The sequence below is a fragment of the Aulonocara stuartgranti genome (assembly GCF_965226115.1).
Source record: "Aulonocara stuartgranti genome assembly, chromosome: 3".
Taxonomy (NCBI): Eukaryota; Metazoa; Chordata; class Actinopteri; order Cichliformes; family Cichlidae; genus Aulonocara; species Aulonocara stuartgranti.
This window is the reverse complement of record NC_138941.1, coordinates 66054326-66060951: the sequence shown is the minus strand read 5'-3', so window position 1 is coordinate 66060951 and position 6626 is coordinate 66054326.

Below are 6626 nucleotides of genomic sequence, written 5' to 3'. Positions count from 1 at the left end.
GCGTGCTGTGAGGCTGTTGTGAATGTGCTGCCGTTGAGCGGATGTGTTTGCGTGATCGTGGTGTGAAAATATGGAGAAATAGAGGGTGTTGTTTGTAGGTGAGTGGGGAAGTAGGTAATCACAGCAGTGAAAGACAAGAGAAAGAAAGAAACCACATGAACTGTGAGCAACAACAACAAAAAAGAAACGAAACGGAAACATTCCAATTAAAGTAATGACGGAGGGTGACGGTGTTATATCTGCTATGACATCATATTGATATTACTAGGTTAAACCCATGTTAAAAGAGAAAGTGTGAATGAATAAGAAAAGAGTGTAGCGGGTTCTTATCTGGAGTGCAGTCAATATAACCACGGTGTGGTGCCGGGGTCGCGGTAGAGCTGTCGGTCCACGTAGAGCCGGTCCACAGCGATGACAGCACGGGAGCCTTTCTGGATGAAGCTACGTCGAACTGGGAACAGGACCTTGCGTCGTTCCAGGATCTCTTTGGGGAACTGGTCGTTCACGCTGAAGTCCGTTCCTTTCAGCTCTCTGCCGCGACTCTTCACCTGTTCCTTCTGTTTGAATTGACCGAATTTGGCCACAATAGGCCGTGGTCTCCCGGTCCGCGACCGAACGCCCCCCCAAGCGATGTACTCTGTCGAAGTCGATGTTCTTTACGGTGTCCTCCAGCAGCTTCAGGTGGATTTTGATGAAGCTTTTCACCGTTGCCTCCGCATCCTCTCCGGTAGATTCTGGAATACCAGAGAACACAAGATTATCTCTCGTGCTACGGGCTTGTAGATCGATAACGGACTCTTTTATTTTTTTATTTTCAATGTTTAGCTGGGTCACGTTGTCGGTGAGAGATTTGACCGACTCCCGTAGCGTGGCATTTTCAGCGGCAAGCGTTTCCACCTGCTGCTGGCTGAATTCCAGGGATTCTCTCAGAGATTTAAATTCCCGGTGTAAAATCTCCACCAGGGCCAGCCTCGCATCGAAACTGGACAATCGCTTGTCGATTGACTCCAGGATGTCTGCGATGTCTTTGCCGGCAGGCGATGTTGTACCGGGGGAGTCTGCCGTGCGACATCTCTTCGATGACGGCGTCTCAATTTTGGTCGGGGAGGATGTACTCTGGGCCTTCTTCATTACTAAATCTTGAAAACAGCGGTCGATGTAATCTTGGAGAGTGTCTAAACTCTCCCCGTTGTCCTCCAGAGTGTTAGAGATGATAGAACAGATGTTGTTAGTTATATGACAATCGATTAGTATATTTGGTAATACTGAAGCTTGAAAAACCTTTGTTAAACTCTATGCTACCATTTGCTTTTTTTTTTTAAATTCCGCCAAATCTCCGGCGTCTGACGTCACCTACAACATGGGTCGCTTACCTTACTCGTCACTTCCGTCACTTACCGTCGTCCTTCTCACTTACCCTCGTCCTTCTCACTTGAATTTGCTCGATTTTGAGGACTATATGAACTGCTGTACACAGACGGTTAGCCAGGATGTGGTTGCAGCCTCACAGCAGGGCATATTCTTACACTACATTATTATTATTGTTATTGTTATTATTATTATTATTATTATTATTATTTGTGAAGTTGCATCATGAAAAGTCTAATGGACAACTCTTTACAAAATCAGCACCTTTGTACCTTTTCTTTTTTTAACACCTCTGCTGAGAAACAGAGTGACCACAAAGAACTGAGCTTCCATGTTCTTTCAATGCAGACTGGCACATTTAACTACAGAGCACAAAGCAAACAAGCCCCCACCACAGACCTGTGATAGCACTATCCCCCTGCTGAACGAGCTGAACACTTTCTTTGCTCGCTTTGAAGTCCAAAACAGCACCACTGCACAGAAGACCCCACCCCCTCCTGGTGACCAGGTGATGACTCTGTCACCGGACAGCGTGAGGAGATCCCTCAGCAGGATCAATGCACGTAAAGCTCCGGGTCCTGACAACATTCCTGGTCGTGTACTGAGAGACTGTGCAGTGGAACTCACTGATGTCTTCACAGACATCTTCAACATATCACTCATCCAGGCTGTCGTCCCCACATGTTTTAAAGCCACCACAATCATTCCGGTCCCAAAAAAGTCATCTCCCTCCTGCTTTAATGACTACCGTCCTGTTGCACTTACTCCCATCCTGATGAAGTGCTTCGAACGACTAGTCATGCAACACATCAAGACTGTCCTGCCCCCCTCCCTGGATCCCTTCCAGTTTGCCTATCGGCCCAACCGCTCAACCGATGATGCCATCTCCACTGCACTCCACTCGGCACTCACACACCTGGACAAAAATGACTCATATGTTCGAATGCTGTTCATAGATTTCAGTTCAGCATTCAACACCATAATCCCCCAACAGCTCATTCAAAAACTGGTCCAGCTGGGGCTCAACACCTCACTGTGCAACTGGCTGTTGGATTTCCTCACCGGAAGACCTCAAGCAGTACGGGTTGGCAGTAATACATCCAGCACCATCATTTTAAACACGGGGGCCCCGCAGGGATGTGTGCTGAGCCCCCTCCTCTTCACTCTGCTGACCCATGACTGCACTCCATCATACAGCTCCAACCTCTTCATCAAGTTTGCGGACGACACAACGGTGGTGGGTCTCATTAGCAACAGGGATGAGACCGACTACAGAAGTGAGGTGAGACGCCTGGCCACGTGGTGTGCTGACAACAATCTCTCTCTGAATGTGGAGAAGACGAAGGAGATTGTTGTGGACTTCAGGAGAATGCACACCCAACATGCTCCTCTGACCATTGACGGAGCGTCTGTGGAGAGAGTGAGCAACACCAAGTTCTTGGGTGTGCACATCACAGAGGATCTCTCCTGGACGTACAACACCACAGCACTGGCCAAGAAATCACAGCAGCGTCTCTTCTTTCTCCGCAAACTAAGAAGAGCAGGAGCACCAGCCCCCATCATGTACACTTTCTACAGAGGCACCATCGAGAGCATCCTGTCGAGCTGCATCACTGTGTGGTTTGGAGCCTGCAATGCGTCCTGTCATAGAACCCTCCAACGCATAGTGAGAGCTGCAGAGAGGATCATTGGTGTCTCTCTCCCCTCTGATCCCACACACCCAATGCAAAGCTTCTTCAAGCTGCTGCCGTCGGGGAGGAGACTGCGGAGTCTCCAGGCCAGGACCAGCAGGCTGAAGGACAGCTTCATCCATCAGGCTGTCAGGAAGCTTAACTCCCTCCCGATTCTGCCCCCTCTCCCTCTCTCCTCCACGGTCTCACTGAACTCTGTCACACACACACAAACACACACACTCTCTGACTCACTCACTGGCCTGCACCAGTTACCAGTCACTTTGTGGAGCATTGGACTGCCATTACCTCATAAGACTTTGTTGTTACACTTTCTCTTACCGCACACTACTAAATCTCCATTTGCACTATTTGCCTATTTGCACTACTCTGCCTGGTTTACACTCAATGTCACTTACCCATTATATTGTATATTATATAGCTTTCTTGTTATATGTAAAATTGTATTTATTTAAATTTTTACTTTTTAATTATTTTACTTGCATTTTTTAATCACTTTTATATTTAAATATATTTAAATGTTCATTTGCTATTTATCTAGGGATTGAAGAGTAACGCAATTTCTATTCTCCGTATGTCCTGTACATGTGGAAGAATCGACAAATAAAGCTGACTTTGACTTTGACTTTTGACTTTGATGCTTTCACTACATGAACACTGTCATTAGCCAAGCCAGGACTCACTGCAGTGAGAAGACATTTTAGACTACAGCTAAACTAAAATCATAACTGTGATCTGGTCAGCATGGAGGATGTCATTCACTATCAAAATAATAAAACTGTAGAAGTGACAATCAGAATTTAAGGCACAGATACTGAGGTACATGAGATTTAAAATGCTGATGACATATAAAATAGTGAAAGGGTAAATTTAGGGTGGGAAGAGTAAATCTACTGTAAAAGGTTGAGTTTGGAGAAATGAGAAATGATTTTCCAAATGATGTCTTCACATTCCTTTTTGTGTTTAAAATGAACAGTCCTGTGTTGAAACACCTGCAGCTGAAGTGTTTCTTTCTATCAGAAACAGGATGCTGGACGACTGCAGAGCTGTTAGCTTCAACAACAGACCACAAACACACAGTCCAGCTCACAGTGAAGAACACTCAATAAGTACCAGTGTTGGGACTAACGCATTGTTAAGTAACATTAATCGTTACCGGGATTTAGATAGGCTCGTTATTCGTTACTTCGTGTGGTGGCTATCACGGAGCTTCCACAGATTCATTAACATTAGCAAGTGGTGGAGGCCAGCAGGTGGATGAGAGAAAGGTGAGGCAGGAGGAGGAGAGACCCGAAGCGGCCGCCGGTCCGAGTGTCAGGTGAACTGAACTTCAGGTAAGAAGTTATGACCTGCAATCTGTCTGGGTCAGATATAAAGTAGGTGGAGTTTATTTTTGTTATGCTGACTTTTCCGTACTGCGTACTAGCAAGCATGACGGAGTTTCCATACAGCTGGGCGGGTGCTATGTTACTGATGTTGAACTTTATTTTGTTCATAAGGTTAGTTATTAGAGTTGCCAGCCGTCCTGTAAAAAACAGAATCATCCCGTATTCAGAGAAAATATTACAGGTTTCGTATTGAGGTGAAAAGGAACATTTTGCCCGCCCTCTTCCTCTGAGCACCAGCTTTCTATTGGTTTAAAGAGAGCTGGGGCTGTTTTTTTCTCTTTCTTTAAAGATATGAATGATAGAATAATAGGTCCCTTTTTTAAACACTTTGATGTTACGCAAAACTGCCACAAAAACAAAATGACTACAACATGAGTGCATCTATTGTGTTTGTGTATTGTGAATAATAAACAAAATAAAAGTAACCACTATTTGAATATAGTCTACTACACACTCCTCCATTCAAAAAGATCATAAGAAAAACCAAATCTCCTCTGCTCTCAGTGATCTCCAGTTTGGTTGATGAACGAATCCATGTCCATGTAGTGGACGTCCCCCTCAGTGAGAGAGGCAGATATGAGCTGAAACACAGGAATCAAACCAGGGACGCTGCTGTTATGGAGCTGAACTGGAACCATTCAGACACTGAGGCCCTCTGAACACATTTTAATTACAGCTGTGCAGAGACACACTGATGACTGACTGGAACACTATGATTCACATTTTACATGAACACCATCCTCACACATGGTTTATATGTGGACACTAGAGGGAGATGTTGGACTTCAATCAACAATACTTCCTGGGTTTGTTGTAGAAAAAGAGAAAAGACAAAGCTGTATATGTGCAATTCCTGATACGCTGTTTTATATCTAACTTAATAAAGATTAATTTCATGTAAATACGTGGTCAGGATGGTGATGAAACAGACTGTGCAAACTGAGTTTTAGGGACTTTCTGATTAGGCTGTACTTCTTCTAATATAAACAAGAAATGCATCTGATCATTTGAATGTGGCTTGTTTTTCAATGCCCCATGTTTCTGCTTTTGGTTCCAATTAAATTAATAAATAGAATAGAATCATCACAGCAACAAGAAAGACACATATACAAACAAACAGTACACACGACACAGAACAGAAACATACAATTTTTTACATATTTACATCAAGGACAATGGTTACCAAAAACAGAGTACTGTACAGTTATTAAAATTAAATACAATAAAATACAGATAAGAGGCAAATCAGGTTATAGTGTGAATCGGTTGATGAAATAGTGCAAGTTACAGCGCAGATGTAAGCATCTGTGTTTGTTGGGAGCAGTTCTGATTGTACAGTCTGACAGCTGCAGGGAGGAAGGACCTGCAGAAACGCTCCTTCATGCCTCGAAGATGCAGCAGTCTGTCACTGAAGGAGCTCTGCAGTTCAGCAACATTTACATGCATGGGGTGGGAGACTCTGTCCATCAGAAATGTTATTTTGGCCAGAGTCCTTCTGTCTCCCACCACCTGCACTGGGTCCAGGGTGCATCCCAGAACAGAGCTGGCCTTCCTGATGAGTTTATCCAACCTCTTTCTCTCAGCTGCTGATAAACTGCTGCTCCAACATACAACATTGTAAAAAATGACAGATACCAGCACAGAGTCATAGAAGGTCTTTAAAAGTGCTCCCTGGACTATAAAATATCATTACAACTGTGTCCTACACAAAACATGTCCCTCATTCGGTGTTTGGGAGAAAACAAACTGAAAACCATTTTTCAGAATTAAAATAAACAAAACCACTGTAAAAAGAGTTATTGCAAAGTATATCAATAATAAAACACCAGGTCTTCCTGGTTGTTTCTTTCATAAAACCACAAAGGGGAATTTAAAGGGGAATTTCTTTCACCTTTAAAATACTGCTGGGTTCAGCTAAAACAGTTATCATCAACTTAAACCACATTTGTACAAGTGCCCCCCACGCTCTTGTTTACCTTTTGCATATCACAAATATATAATATCAGGACCACGGAGAGTTGATTTCAATGATACACTTAGATGCAATCCACGACATTAGGAGATATTCTTTGGACATCTCATGTCCTCGCTCCCAAGTTCATGCAAACCTTTGCCACTTGTCTCGCCCCATGGCAAAAAGCGTTATTTGGATAGGCTTCTCAGTCTAATAACCAAAGGC